The sequence below is a fragment of the Siphateles boraxobius genome, unplaced genomic scaffold (genome assembly GCF_051911475.1).
Source record: "Siphateles boraxobius isolate OS27281-9 unplaced genomic scaffold, OSU_SipBor_1 3, whole genome shotgun sequence".
NCBI lineage: Eukaryota > Metazoa > Chordata > Actinopteri > Cypriniformes > Leuciscidae > Siphateles > Siphateles boraxobius.
This window is the reverse complement of record NW_027508919.1, coordinates 11802673-11818351: the sequence shown is the minus strand read 5'-3', so window position 1 is coordinate 11818351 and position 15679 is coordinate 11802673. Positions and strand designations below refer to the sequence as shown.

Below are 15679 nucleotides of genomic sequence, written 5' to 3'. Positions count from 1 at the left end.
TATCTCAGATCGGATAGCTATCTGATTTATCAAGACGATTCCATTTACACCTGGTCACATAAATGTGTTTTCACAAAACAGATATAAATCAGATCTTCAATTCTTGCGCTATATGCAGATTTAATGGAGTTCATGTCACCGAACGCAGATATGAGCTACATTTTATTGATCATCAGCTAAAATCAAAATCAAAGACCGCAATAAGAGACAGCGGCAACAGCACAGGAAAAGATAATTCAACCCAGTCACGAATGCGTTTGGGAGGGCATTTACACCTGGTATGTTCACGATCGGATAGCTATCCGATCTGAAAAAACGCATGAAGTGGCCAGGTGTAAACAGCCCCTAAGGCATGGGAGCATTTTACATTAAATGCAGCAAAGAAGATTGTAACCTGCAAGTTATGCAAAGCTGAGCTTGTGTGGCATGGAAGTACCAGATGCACGAACACATGAAGAGGAAACACGTTGGTGAAGGTGAAACATCAGCACGATAAGCAAAAACTGTATATCCTCATTACATGAAGATGTGAAAATGGTATAGTCTAGTTTAATTCAATGCTACTGTGTAAACAGCTTTGTTTACTAACTTCGGGACAGTCACACAATCTATTTTGTCTCGAGCATCAGGTTGCGCAATCAGTTCGCTCGGAACATAAGTGATGGATTAAAATTGCGCTACTGCCGAAATAGGTTAAATTAAAACTTGAAGCGCTAAATATAAAGGCAGTTAATAACAGCAGCAGTAAAATATAGTTTTTTAGTCACTGTAGCCAGTGGTTTTCAGCGAATGCTTGTGCACTAATGCATAATTTTTCCTGTCCTTTTAATTAAGCCTGTTAGCTTGCTGCGTACCTCCATTCCGTTCTCTTTTTATAGCATTTGCATTTGTATTAACTTTTAATTGTTTTTCAAACGCAATCTACTGTGGCTCTACTACGTTCACACGCTTGTTTTCAGTCTTTCTATATTTAATGTATCAATATATCAAGGTTTAAAATCTCAAAAATAAAGATTATATTAGTAAAACTCGATGTGTGGATTTTGCACATTTTGAAGTACACTTTTACACATAAATACCCTGATTTAGGGTTTTATTTAGTTATAATAAACAAAAAATCTAATTTAATTTGTTAACTTTTTATCCGATTAATCGAAAAAATAATCGTCCGATTAATCGATTATGAAAATAATCGTTAGTTGCAGCCCTACAAAATACATCTAAGGACCATTCAGCCCCCTCCTGAGTAAATGTCCTGAGCTCAAACCCACTTTCAACATATGCCAATCACAAACAAACAATCCCATCATTCCAGTAGCTTCAGCCAATCTGACTCTGTTCCTGGCTTATTGTACAGCCTCACAGTCTCCTGCAGTGCAGATGTGTGCTACGTCAGTTTAAGCCCAAGATAAGGGAGGATTTACTGGCAGATAAAGAGTGATTGACGCAGCTCATGCAAGGTCAGCTCACCAAAATGAGGACTCAGAGGAAATGTGGGTATGTCTACCGCAAAGGGCCTGTGTGTTTGTGTCTGTGACCCTGTCTATGAAATCCAGTTGATTGTGGGGGTGAGATGTTCCAGCAATCTCTATGTGAGCAATTATGCATACTTTTAACTATTATGTTCTCCACTGGAGATAAGAACTTTCATTTCACGTATTACTCACAGAAATCGGCATATGCAATTTAAAAAAAGTGTAACACAAAATAGCTAGCTCTATAATGGCTAAAAAGAACTAATTATATATTAAGAGTAGGGCTGGGCGATATGGCCTAAAAAAAAATCCCCGATTTTTTCACAAAAAATCCGATTTACGATTTAAAATCACTTAAATCTTAAAATCAATCTGCAGATGACATATAAATTGTTCAAAACAAGTTTTAACTTTATTTTGTTTTAATATTCCCTTATGGGATTCGATCTGGATTTAATTACAATCAGAAACAACAAGCCAAAAAGACAAGAGGACAGGCCCTGTCTTTGAAAACATTGAAAATGTAACAAAATAAAATGGGTGGATTGGAATTGGGGATGTGTAAAAAAACAAAAAACTTGCATCACAATAAGTGTGTTGTGATTGTCAAATTATTTGGTAACTAAACAATTTTATTAAGTTAATTATGACAGGCACAATGACTGGTATGCTAGTGTTTATAATATTGCTTAACACAAATTTCACAATTTCAATTCAATTCTTGTGAATTGATTCTGATCTTGATTCAATATAAATTCGTTTGGATAAATATTAGGTATGGTAGATACGTTAATGTGTTGTTAATTGTTCTCAAAAAAAATTCACCTAATGCTGTAAACAGAGAGCCCTGTCAGCTGGTATTATTAAAGGTTAAAACTAACTCAAATTAAATATAATGCGTTTTTTTTATAATAACAACGTTATACTATTTTAATGATATAGGTAAAAATACAATGAATGTGTAATATAGTTATCATATTTAGCAAAATACTCCTCTCTATAGCAATTATTTTAAGTCCACATTAGAGGCTGACATTTTTTCGGGAATCCCACGGGTCACGGGATTCCCGTGGGATTCCTGCAGGATGGGAGTCATCTTTGCTATCAATCACGGGATTTGGACGGTACAGGATAAATGGTTAACGGGAGCAGACGGGAGCGGGAATCAACCAATAGCAAAGACGACAAAAAAAGAAAAAAAGTAAATGCATCATTTTGTAGTTTCCTTTTAATACGCCTACAATGTAACGCAATTAAAAAATAACTACACGACCCAGCCGACCCAGAAGCCATCAGTGCTTTTTGTCACGGCTTACCGCCGAAATTCAAAGAGCAGTGATGGAGGGAGCTAACAGCCGCGGAGAAGTCGATGTGGCAAAAAATGATTTACAGCGCAAAGTCAGAAGTAATGACATGTCTATTAAGTTCACAGAACTGGTCGGAAAGTCTGAAATATTAATTAAGTTTATGAGAGTAGAATGTGACGGTGATAGCACAATGTACGCTGCTTGTAAGACATGCTTAGTCTTAGTCAAGTACGCAAGTGATTCAGGGACGAGTGGTCTGAAAAAGCACACTTGCAAGGCAAATTCGGGAAAGAATCAGGCAAGCATCGCTTCGTTCATCAAGCGAAAATTGCCGTATATGGGAGCGGTACAGGAGCGGGAGTCAGTTTAAACAGGAGCGGGATGGGATTGGGAGTCAATTTACCAGGAGCGGGATGGGATGGGATTATTTTTTAAACTTTGGTCTGGGAGTGGGACGGGACAAGATTTCTTTCTATGGGAGTGGGACGGGACAGGAGTTAAAATCCACTCCCGTGTCATCCTCTAGTCCACATGCGTGCTATGGGTCATTAAAAGGGATTCCTGAGGTAAATGTAGCGTTACGCGGCATATGTTGTTCTCCAGCTGTTTTGTGGACATCTTTCCGCGGTTGAAAAACACTGATCGATCGATTTTATTACATCTCGGTAAGTTGGTAGTAAAGAGTAACAGATGATCCGTTCACGTGCCGCTTGAACTGAGATCTGTCAGCGTTCTCTCACGTCACATTTACAAGCGCCAAAACGGTGTTTATTGTTTGAATTTCGTAATAAAATTGACAGAATCTGAGAGCTGAGAATCTGTTTCATATCAATAGTAACCTGCTCTGTCTTGTCTGTCGGTGTCAGTGTCCTCTTTGCTTCGCGATTTTTCTCTGCATGAGAAAAGGGATGTGTGGCGTGAGAGCGTGTAAAAAGTGACAAAATTGCGTCTCTCACAGTGAACTCGTGAGAGTTGGCGGCCCTGCAGATTCAGCTTGTAAATGTTTTCGGCGGGTGTGCCTCTGCTGCTGCGGTCTTGTTCATTTGCCATGTTGTTTGTGTATCTCTATCATGGCAAGCGCTGAGCCCGGTCGGAACTACGGGAACCCAGAGGGGAGCGTCGGCGGTTGTTAAAGAGAAAACCGATTTTCATTCAAAAAAATCGTAAACTACACATTCGAGTTAATCGATAAAATCGATTTATCGCCCAGCCCTAATTAAGAGATAATTAGAAATTAGCTATTCATCTATCTATCCATCCATCCATCTATCTCTAAGGCCTAACAAACCTGCAAACTTTTTTTTTAAACTTTTCAAAACTTTTTCAACCAAAAAGTTGCATACAAACTTTGATTTTTACAGTTAAAATTAAATTACTTTCAAATTTAATTACTTTGAATTCTACTTAATCCATTTCAAGTTCACCATAGACTGAGCAGGGTGAGAAAGAAGTTTGCACAAAAAAGGTGAGAGAAGATAGAGAAGAAACAGGTAAACTCATAAAGCCAACGTTTTCTGTTTACAAAGCCAGTCTCATGAGGTTCCACATATTGGGCTCGGTAAAGTATTTTTGAAAGACACCAAAGGCTATTGGCTTAGTCACAAAGGTCTCTTCTCCTAAAGAGCGTCTTTTAAAAATTCACAGGTGACATGTAGCCAAGCGGGCAGCTTTAAAATGACTGATATTCCCTACAGTGAGTCGCTTGGCTTTGAAAGATGCATAAACACAATAATAAAAATTTGGATGATCACCACCCTGGAGATTTGAGCAGAGCTTCAATGGCAAACTGGTCTTCAGAAACAAGCTCAGTCTAGAAAGCCTCAGGACTGTGGATAAACCGACTGAAGAGAGTGTGATATCTTCTCACCCTCTCTCAAGTGAAGATGGCTACAATTTGCATTTGAAATAAATTACCCAGATGTGAGGACGTGATTGACGTGGCGGCAGGTTCCTGGTGTCCGAGGCAGCGTGGAGAGGAGGCGTTCTCCAGAAGCCAGGAGCAGCTAGTGGAGCGGAAAGGAGAGGAGAAGATGATCTGGCAATTTACGTATCCAGGGACCTACAGGAAGAAGAGGATTATATCGTCACCCTATTGCCGGAGAGAAGATGCGATAAGAGACTAAACCGAACAGAAAATCAAACAGCTGCTCATTGCTTCCCCATGAAACTCTTAAAACTGGGCTGCATTCCAAGGCAATGTCTCACAAATGAAACTCAGCCCAGGATACCAAGCTTTCCCATTTAAGAGTTTGAAATGATGCTCCTGACCAGGCCTCCTAGTTGTGCTAATCTGGCTAATGGCTAAGCAGTGGAGACTGTCTTATCAGGGGACAACATGCTTTGTTCACACAATCCAAACAGCTATCCGAGCTCACACATGGCCGATGGTGGGAAAGCTCGGCAGACGGTGAGCGAATGCCAATGAGCATTGCCGGCCAAGCTGAGATTTCATTACTTCCTGGACGTGCTCTCGAGCCACAAACAGCTGTAGGCCGGGCCCGAGGTCTGCCACCTGTGCTGAGTTCCTCTGTAATCCCTAAAGTCTCTTTGCCGCCTGACCTTTAAGAGTGTCGATGGGCACAAATCCTATTTCGATAGCAGATAAGGGACATAGTTCCATCTACAAAAGCTGCGTCAAATTCCTACAATACAGTCAGTGCAAGTACATAGGTGAGCATAAATTCTGAAGTTCAAAACAGAGCCATAAAAGTTTAATTTGTGGCTGGTAGGTAGTAACTAGCCAATGTAATGAGACCAGCTATTTTGGAGCTGTAGCTTTCATTCATAATTTACATTATAGTTTCAGCTGAGAGTAAAAGTCTCTGTTTCTCAATGTCCCTGTCTCCTGTCATGCACACAAGGCTGTGGTGTCACTTAGCTGTGTATGAGTGAACTGATATGTGCAGGAGCTCTAGAAACACAGGCCAAATGAGAGCAGGAACCAGAGTTCCTGAGGGCTTTCCCTCTTCTCACTGACAAGCAACAGGAAGCCATTAATTTTAACATCTAAGGGGGGGTAATTATAACATCAAAGTGATATATTTTCAACTGAATGAAAGCAAAGACAATGGGAAGAGAAGAATTTAGCACTATTTAAAAGATAGTTGACCTGAAATCACCATAGGACCCCACTGACCCCGAAAACATTGTGCCCAATTTTTTTCTTTTGTGTTCCACAGAAAGTCATAAATAAGAGAGAAAATCCTTCAGGTTTGGAAGACATGAGGGCGAGTACTTTTTTTATTATTATTTTAGTGTAAACTATCCTTTTAAAGCTAAAGCACAAACAAGTGCTAAATTCTTGTGGGAAGATAACCTAAGGACTCCAGAGTGTCCCGTTCGCCTCCGCTCCATCCACAAGCATTCAGCCGGCTGAATCAAGAGCGTTTTAAAACCTATCTGCACATTCTCACCAACAAGAAGTCTCAGTTGGCCTGGAAGGGAAACTTGGAGAAGGTTGAAGAGAGAGATTAGAGACAGTATGACAGAGCGAGTAACTACAGTGAAAAACACTCTATATAAAATAGGCTATATACCGGCCAGCACCAAACTGTGCCGCAAAGGACCAACGGCGTTTAGTCACAAACTACACAAACAGAGAGCTTGTCACTATAAGTAGGGCACCATGCTGAAGTGTATTTACCACACAAGCTAATCCATCATTCACCATGTTAGCTCCTCTGTCATTCCCTTTGCGCCCTGATAAACCATTTTTGTTGCTAGGAATCGGGAACATTCATTCAAATAAACTTTAACATGGCTTCAGGAGTCAAATAAGCTTTATTTACAGCGTAGATTGTCACAAACATGATTTAAATGGAGCCAGGCTTATCCTCAATACCTTGAATGCTAAGGGAAAAAAACCTTGGGGAGTGAAAGGATAAAAGAGCAATCTTCTTCAGGTCAGCCTAGTTGAATAAGTAATCAAAAGGCTGTCACTTAGAGGTGATGCACCAGATTGACCTGAATGGCTCTAATGGATGTCACTCTATTTGCAGATAATAAGGTATATAGACCGTAGCAGAGGGTAATGTAATTAATAAAAACACCCAGTAAGAGCATATAATGTGCTTGCCCATCAGCCAGCCACAAAGAGAAACACAGATAGGCTAGAGTGTGCATTTATGTCAGCGAAAGAGACATACAGAAACTGAAAAATAAAAAACAGAGGCAGTTAGAGAGGAAGAGAGTGGTAGGTTGGTGGAACAGGCAGTGCAGCTCGAAGAGTGCCTCCTGCCACTCTCACTTGCACAAAGCCACGTCAGCGTCCCCAAGGTTACCATCTGCCTCTCAGCAGAGCAAGCAGCTCTCCACGAAACACACTAATCACTGTGCAACCTCTTATACACTCATTTCCTGTCTTTCTCAGAGGAGGCTGCTCCTAACAGAGGGTATTTTTCAAAATGCTGATACGCACAATGGCTGTATTACTCATTACAAAAAACACGAATCTTCGCGTTCACACCGCAGTCTCGCTCCTTCTGAAGAGCTTTGTTTCAACTAGCCACTGGCACACTGGAATCAATTCATCAAAAGCTTAAGCAGCAAATGAACTGAATCATGGTGGAAATGAGAGCATTTAAGGAAGAAAGAATGGATTAGAATATTATAGGGCGGAGGGGTCCTGTAGTGTTTTTGATTTTGATGGTGGTGTTAATATGCTATATTGCAGCGTTTTACATTATAAACTTGGGAACAAATGACATTTCGTGAAAAGTCTGAGCTATTTCTGATGAAAAAATTTGTTTTTCTGAATCAGTCTTAAGCCTAAGGTCTCTGAAAATAACGGTGGAGAATTCCATCTCGGTATGGCTGCTTCCTCATTCCAAGTTCATTTTCAGGAGGCAAGTTATTTCTTTGTTATCAGTTTCCAGAGAGAATAAAATATGTGCATATTTAGCATTGCGAGACCTCTGCAGTCAAGCTAGCCGCCTCAATACTGCTGTACAAGAACAGACAACCCACACCACTTTGTGTTTACACCAGTGGTCAAAGATTTGAAGAAAACAAACATATACATACAGTACAGCTGCATTTACATATACCCACATCTTTAACATACTGTATACATTCTCATATGTGCTTTAATGCAAAAAGTATCCACACAAAGCTAGAAAGACCCTCATTACCCATCTCACATGAGTTAAAAGAGAATGATCTATTAACACCGAGGCATTTTTCTTTGGCTCAGTCATACTCAAACACACCTCCACACATATTGGCTCAGTCACTCTCAAACACACCCTCACACTTATCAAAGGTTTCTCAGTAACTATATCCTTCCTTATAACCTTCTTCACTGCATACACACACATAATACGCCAGTGTATTATTCTGGTTCTGCACGCAGAAATGGAGCCTCACCAGAGGGGGTTAAGTAAGTAAATGAGCCTGAGGTGCGACCTCCCATGACTTATGCACACTTCTCCCGCAATGGAACCATCTTGGCAGGATACAGATTTACACTGGGCTCCAGCGTACCCAGGCCGCTACGCTACACTGCACGCACAAAGAGAAAAACATGAAAAGCTCAGCAGAGCCGCGTAATGAAAGATTAGATGAAAGATTAGAGAACTAGCTTTACCATCTCATATTTACTCAACCTTTACAATCTCTTGATGTCTCCATAACTATATTGGGGAGGATAATAATATGATAGGCATCATCTCCACCACTGACAAGTGAAGCCTGGCGGAGAACAATAATCAATCCGGTCACGTTGATATCCTTCATCCGAAAGCTATGAAACCCAATCATGAATGTTTATGGGCTTTAAAGAAAAATTACGATGCCACTTCATGTTATTAAAACTTTAGATGTAACATCTTGGAATCTGCTTACCACAAACATGAGTGTTCAATATGATGTGATTTTAACAGCTTTGTCTTGGTGACACCAATGACACAAACAACATTATTTAATTTACACTTTTCTACAATAAAATTAAAGTGTCTTAAAACAGTATGCACTACACGCATCAAACCTCATTTGAATATTCAAGATGGTACATGGTTACTTTATTTGCATATTTCTTCCATGCGGTGATTGTACATTCAGAGTCAAGTTTTTTTAAATTTGTGAAAAAGTGCTCCCAAGTTCCACCATTAAGAAGAGGCACATCTCAGAGCTGTACATTTCCTCACGTCTCTTTCCGTAGAAAGAACCCATCAACTGCAGTGCATTCCAGTAGAAGAAAAAAAATCCTTTTATCGGCCTCAGCCCCTCTGTTGTTTTGTGCCGTGATGGTCTTGATGGAACAGTGAGGCTGATGGCTGCTACTTTCCACATCCAAACCCAATAGATATGGGGAGAGTGATGCACTTCAATGTGTATACAGCCCCATTATAAGGCCTGTAAACACACTTTCTTTTTCCCTAATGGAGTTTTGGCCGACTCTGTGAGATTGTTCCTTCTTTCAGGTCAATGGGAATACATCATGCTCATATTCTGGGTGATATTGATCTAGGAGTAGTCAATAATGCCTTTTGGGAGATACAACAAACAACAAACCATACCAACACATGCAGGAAACTGATATGTTTGTTGAAAGGGGATACTCTAAGAGGGAGGCCACATCCAAAACCTTCGATAAATAATTAAATACAAGCATATTCCAAACAGTAAGATATGGATAAACTATAAAAAGCATATCTTAAGTGCAAGTTATTTTCAAATGGCATCCATATTAACAGGAAAGCTCTCCGATAAACAAATGAGTTAATGCATTGTTATTGAATTATATATTACATCTTGTATAGCAAACACACAGAAGAAATTAAGAAATGATCTCAGTACTGGAAATTGTGAAAAAGTGTGTGGAAATCAAAGCCTGGAGTGCTATATAACTACTTTAAACAAGCCATAAATCATCTAAGTTTAGACAGTTTTTTATTTTATTTTGCTTGGACGGAAGTTAAGCGGTACAGTTGGTCTGTCCTCATCCATCTGGAGGCTATGGACCATATGACAGCACACATGGACCAAATACTCTCATGATGAGCTGATGTCTTAAATCAGCAAAACTGAATACTCAAATAACTCTATACCAGCAAGTCAAAGGTAAGATAAAATATATATTTATATATTTTATATATATAAATATATTCAGAAATATATTTCAAGACATGTAATGCTATAAAAGTGATTGGTGAGGAACAAAGGGTCTATACTTGATTCAAAAAGAACACCCTGTTGGGGTTTATATTGCAATGATGACTGGATGACTGTGCATCATCTCTTATTTAATACCGTTGAAGAATAATTTGTGTGAAAGTTTCATTTTTGCCAGAAAATCTCTTGCCTGAACTATTTCAAGAAAACATATTTTCCCACCTTAGGCAAAATGATACCAGGACTGTAAAGACTGTAGAAATCCATGACCACCATAGGGGGATGCGTTTATCGATTCTTACACTTAAGTCCAATAATAAATATTTATTTAAAGCTAAATCATATGTTGTTGCTTACCATAAAGCACTACATATTTTAACCCCGTCAAAGTAAATTTAGAATTCGAATGCTTAAAATTGGAATAGATAACTAAACTAAAAAAACACATTTTAATTTAACAGAACATTTGTAATCCATGGCATTTCTTTTACAAAACATGTTTTTTGCCAACCTTGCTACACTCAAAATGTGTTAGGGATGAAGGTCAATACAAAAATGGCTAATAATGCTTTCAACTAGCAAATATCAAAGCACAACACCACATTATTTACAGCCAATAATAAAAAAATAAAAAAATAATTATCTTTAAAAAAAAAACATTTAAGAGTTACATCTCGACTAGGGTCATATACAGGTAATTGTAAACATTATAAAATAAATACTGTAAGATAAACTTACCTGTTTGTACCAAATTTTATGATTCAAAATACGTGAAGGTATAGTAATAAGTCAAAGGTGAACAGCACACAACAGACATTCTATTGACAATAAGTAACTTTTCAAGTACATCAATTTATTCTACTAACCCTAACAGTCTACTAATACTCTAATTAGAGTTAGTTGACATAATAGTTGCAAAGTTACTTATAGTTAGAAGATTGTCTAAAGCAGGGGTCTCCAACCCTGCTCCTGGAGATCTACTGTCCAGTTGATTTTAGCTCCAACCCCAATCAAACACACCTGGACCAGCTAATCAAGCTGTTCAGGGTTACTTGAGCCCCTTTCACACGGAGATTCCGGAAAATACACGGATTAAGTGACCCGGGATTTGACCCGGGTTCGTTTGATTTTGGTTCATTCACACTGACAGTGATTTTCCGGAATCAGAGAGTGCGTTCACACACAACCCGTAAAAATCCCGTAAAGACACGTGACATCGATGTGACATAATGACTTAGCAGCGTCTATAGTTTGCTTATGAGCTGTGATTTCTCTCTCGAGAAACCATGCTCTTGCATCATCATTACGACACGGCATTGATTACGGCTTGTGTTCAAACAGCGCGCGTTCCGGGACTGATCCCGGCAATGTTACTAGGTCCCCAACCTGGCATCGATCCTGGCATCAATCCCGGCATCAATCCCTTTTCGTGTTTGCATTCACGCAGAAGGTGTTCTGGCAATTTCCCGGCAATTTCCCGGGATCAACGCGCTGTGTGAAAGGGGCTTTGATAATTACAGGCATGTGTGTTGGAACAGGGTTGGAACTGAAGTCTGCAGGACAGTAGCTCTCCAGGAGCAGGGATGGAGATCCCTGGTCTAAAGTGTACCATCAAAATAAAGTGTAACCTACTACAACAACAAAATTAATCAAACTCTTAGAGATTTGTTGAACCCCGTTAAAAGATTTCATTATGAATCAGGCTGTTTAACTTAGCTGAGTTATAGAAGAAAAGCCCTTTACAAATTCACAGACAAAACACCATTTGTATTAAAACATTTGATTACAGTGTTCTTGAGCCGTTTCCCTTGTGAGTCTGTGATCATTCTTCCACAGTGAACTTTAATGAAAACTAGTTATGGTAGAAAGTTGGTATGGTAATGTTTTCAAAATCTCAGTAGTCATGGCTATATCCTGTATCCCATCCCATCAACTACAGACTAAAGATACTTCAGGAGAACCTTAAAAATCTTTTGGAGCTTAGAACTCCAATGCTCTTGCTTTACTCAAACTTCATTTTATTTCACACTACAGTATGACGCTTGGCGCCACTCATTTAATAGTTTTCCTGTTCATTTTGAGATATATTTTACGTCTCTATTTGTATAATGTTTTATTACAACACGTATTGCAAGGGTATGCTTCTCTTGCACTATTAAGATCCTCTGTTTGCAGTTGCCCTGTACTGTGAATTTAATTTAATTTTATCCTTGTAACCGACAAGACTGTGCAAACATGCTTTTCAGTGTTTTTCCAACAAATACACAAGGAATGTCTCTCTCTAGTAAGTCTATTCTCACTCATGTCAGCACAAAACGCATGCAACATATCACATTTTTATATCTCTTTGGAATATACAAGCCTTGTCCATGCAGTGAGCCTCATCATATCCAGTGCTAGTCATGACACCACTCACAGATGTTATGTTGTTTCTGTCCACAAAAAAAAAAGAATCCTGCATCCAATCCACGCTGTTGCAAGTATTCACACTCATGTCACTGAAATTACAGTAATACACGTGGGACCAGAGCTATGTTGAACTGAAAATATGAGCTAAATTATGTTGAGAAACAGCCTCCAAAATTATCCTATTCAAGTGACATTTAAAGGCACAATATGTAATTTTTGCCAATAGAGGTCGCTAATTTAAAACAAAGGAATAGCTTGATGATGCCATGAATGAGCGTGGAATCATGGGAGTGTTCGTCTTCATCACCACAGCTGATGGAAAGCAATCTGACGACGGGACTCTTTTTTTATGATTAAAAGCAGGATTGAAGTTGCTTTTAATGTCTGCCTCCTCCTTCCCTGAACTTTGCAACAGTTGCGTTTGATCACTTAAATTCACATTATTTTTATCTGATTCTATTGAAATAGATGCTGTGCTGAATTAATACTCATACGGGTCGCTTTATTAAATGAATTAAAATTGTGGCGTAATGCAGCACTGTTTTACTTGGTCAAAACAATCATACAAATACATTTGAGTGTGTTGAAAGTTATGTTAACGTTACTCTGTGCGTTGGTATGAGAGACTTGTTGCACACTGCAGTAAGCTAGATCGATCTAAGAATATCATATTAATAAAAGCTGGATGCTTGTGTTGCTAAGTGCCATACACAATTAATTGTATAATATATTATATGATGGAGAAAATGCTGTATTACTGTTACTGTGGCTATGATAGGCACTTGACAAAATAATGTTGTTTCCGAGGCATAAACATGTTATTCATGGTAAATCAAGAAAATGATAGATAAGATTAACCATGTTGAGCTATATGACAATTATTAGTTCTCTTACGAGAGGATCTCTTGTATTGCGTAAGTTTAGCTTACGCTACGGGAAAGATTCATCTTCGAGATATTGAAGCCAAAAAATTATCCTTAATTTTGTATTCATTGTCAACGCAGTGCAGCAGCTAGCAGACCTAGAGCAGGCCATCTCGCGTGCTCATTGGCTGCCCTGCGGGCAACTGCTGCAGCCTACCAGTGAGCCCGGCGTGACGTCACGCCCAATGAAGGGCGCCCGCGCCTTCATAGCGTCACAGCCCGCCAGAATGGGCGTGGCTTAGCGTATAAAAGTAGGGGCTGTAGGCTGACTTCCCTGATTTTTCGTCTCTTCAGCGAGCTCTTCGCATCGCTGGATCTGAGAGAAGCCACCGCCGCCGTCGAACAAGCGAAACAGCCAGCTTAGGACAGCGCTGAGGAGGCCGGACGTCTTCGCCACCTTCAGCCATCCGTGCAAGCTACGCTATCCGACGACATATCCTTTTATCTCTGTATTCTGTGTTCTACACTTCCTAAAAGAGCAGCGAGACACTTCCTATGGCTCGTGCAGAGCCGCTCAGCGTTGGAGACCACCCATCTGCGCTCTCTGCCTGGGCCAGGAACACGCAGCCTCGCCCTCTCGATGGAGGATGCGACCACTGCGAGGAACTTCCGATGTCGACCCTGCGGGCTCGAATCGAAGTCTTTAACCACAGCGCCGCGCGGCTAGCTCTCTTTACGTTACAAGAGAGTTTCCCCGCCCTCGCGCCCCCGTTTCGCGAGTCATGCAGAGCGCTCTCGAGCTCTCTGCATGACCCGGACGGGCATCATCTGTGTCACATGGAGGTCCCGTGCCCACTACTTGTGCGCGCGCCCTCATACAAACACTGTTCCCAGTTCTGCTCGACCAACGAGCACGAGGCTAGCTCTCTTTACGTTACAAGAGAGCTACCCCGCCCTCGCGTCGCCGTTCGCGCGTCATGCAGAGCCCTCTCGAGCTCTCTGCATGACCCGGACGGGCATCAACATACGCGACGTACTGGATGCGTGGTAAGAGCAGACATTTTTATACAGTTCTGCTCGAACAACAAGCACGCGGCTAGCTCTCTTTACGTTACAAGAGAGCTACCCCGCCCTCGCGTCCCCGTTCGCGCGTCATGCAGAGCCCTCTCGAGCTCTCTGCATGGACCGGATGGGCTTGCGCGCCGCCGTCGAAATGTCTCGCCCTGTCAGTCCCCTTAGATAAGGCTACTGCAGCGGTGTATTTGGCAGCCAACGAGCCGGTAATGCAACACGCTCGCCTGCACACATCCAGAGAAATCTCAAGTGAGTATAATGTCTGGTTATCCAGCTCACGCCGTTGATGTCTTGAGTGTAGAAAAGGTGCCTACATCACGGTGTTCACCCTTACACACAAACACGATACCCCCCGTGTCTCCCGCAGAGCCCACCCTCATTAAGCTGGCAAATGCCGCTCGAGTGCTAGATGTAGGAAACGTGCCCACAACTCTGTGCTCACGCCTATTTTCAGCCCGCTCTGTCACACGGCCAGAACAGCCTCATACATGTCAGGTTAAGAATGTAAGTTACGTGCCCGGTCACAATCGCTCACGCTTACTAACAGACACATCGCCTCCGAAAAGACGTGCGTGTCCCGCTGCAGCCGGACCGCCGTCAAAGTTTATTTCCCTGTCAGTCCTCTTCAAACAGGCTACTGCAGTGGTTCATTTAGCAGCCAACGAGCTGGTTTGTTCACCCTCTCGCCTCCACATAAACGCCGTTTTCACGGCGACCCAGAGAAATCTCAAAAAGAGTATAAAGTCTGGTCCGGCTTACGCCGTCGGTGTTTTAAGTGTAGTGAAAGTTCCCACGCCCCAGTGTTCACCCCTACACACAAGCACTTCGAATCTCGTGTCACTCACAGAGCACACTCTCATAAAGCGCAGAAAAGCCGCTCGAGTGTTGAATGTAAGAAATGTGTCCACAGGTCTGTGCCCACTATCTGCCCGCTCTGTTACACGATCAAGAAAGCAGGTTATGAATGTAAGTCTCGTGCCCGCCAGAGAGCGTTCGCGCTCGCTAACACACTTGCTAACACCCACGCTTGCTAACCCCCGGGCTCCGCCCGCGCATTTAAGTGTTATCACAAAACGCAGGGCATTAATAAGACGCTCCCCATCCATTATGATCGGGGCGTCAAATACACTTGTAAGTCTCGTGCACGCGCCCACGCTTACAGAAAGCTTTTCCGCCCGGAGCGCTGCACGCGCGTCAAAAAGTGAAAAAAGAATGTTCCCCATTCCTTATGATTGGGACATCTCACATAAATCAGCCGGTTTCGGCTTTCAGCGAGCAGCCATTGCTCAGAACCGAGAGCGTGCGCGCCGCGCTTTCGGCTCCGGTTCAGTTTCACAAGCCCGCAAATGGCGGCGATCTGAACCTGGAGGCCATTCGCCCCCTAGCGGCTCACATAGCTGCGTGGGAAACTATCCCAGGGATTACAGAATGGGTGCTGAGC

At 41.5% G+C, this 15679-nt stretch overlaps 1 protein-coding gene across 3 annotated transcripts in view; it reads right to left on the bottom strand.

Moving 5' to 3' along the window:
* The window catches only part of drp2 (dystrophin related protein 2), a 206761-nt gene that overhangs the window by 120435 nt on the left and 70647 nt on the right, over positions 1 to 15679 (bottom strand). For all 3 annotated transcript variants that reach the window (XR_013210360.1, XM_077247846.1, XM_077247848.1), the window contains exon 2: positions 4697 to 4841. The gene's annotated coding sequence lies outside the window, so the exon portion shown is untranslated. The remainder of the gene's footprint in view (positions 1 to 4696; positions 4842 to 15679) is intronic.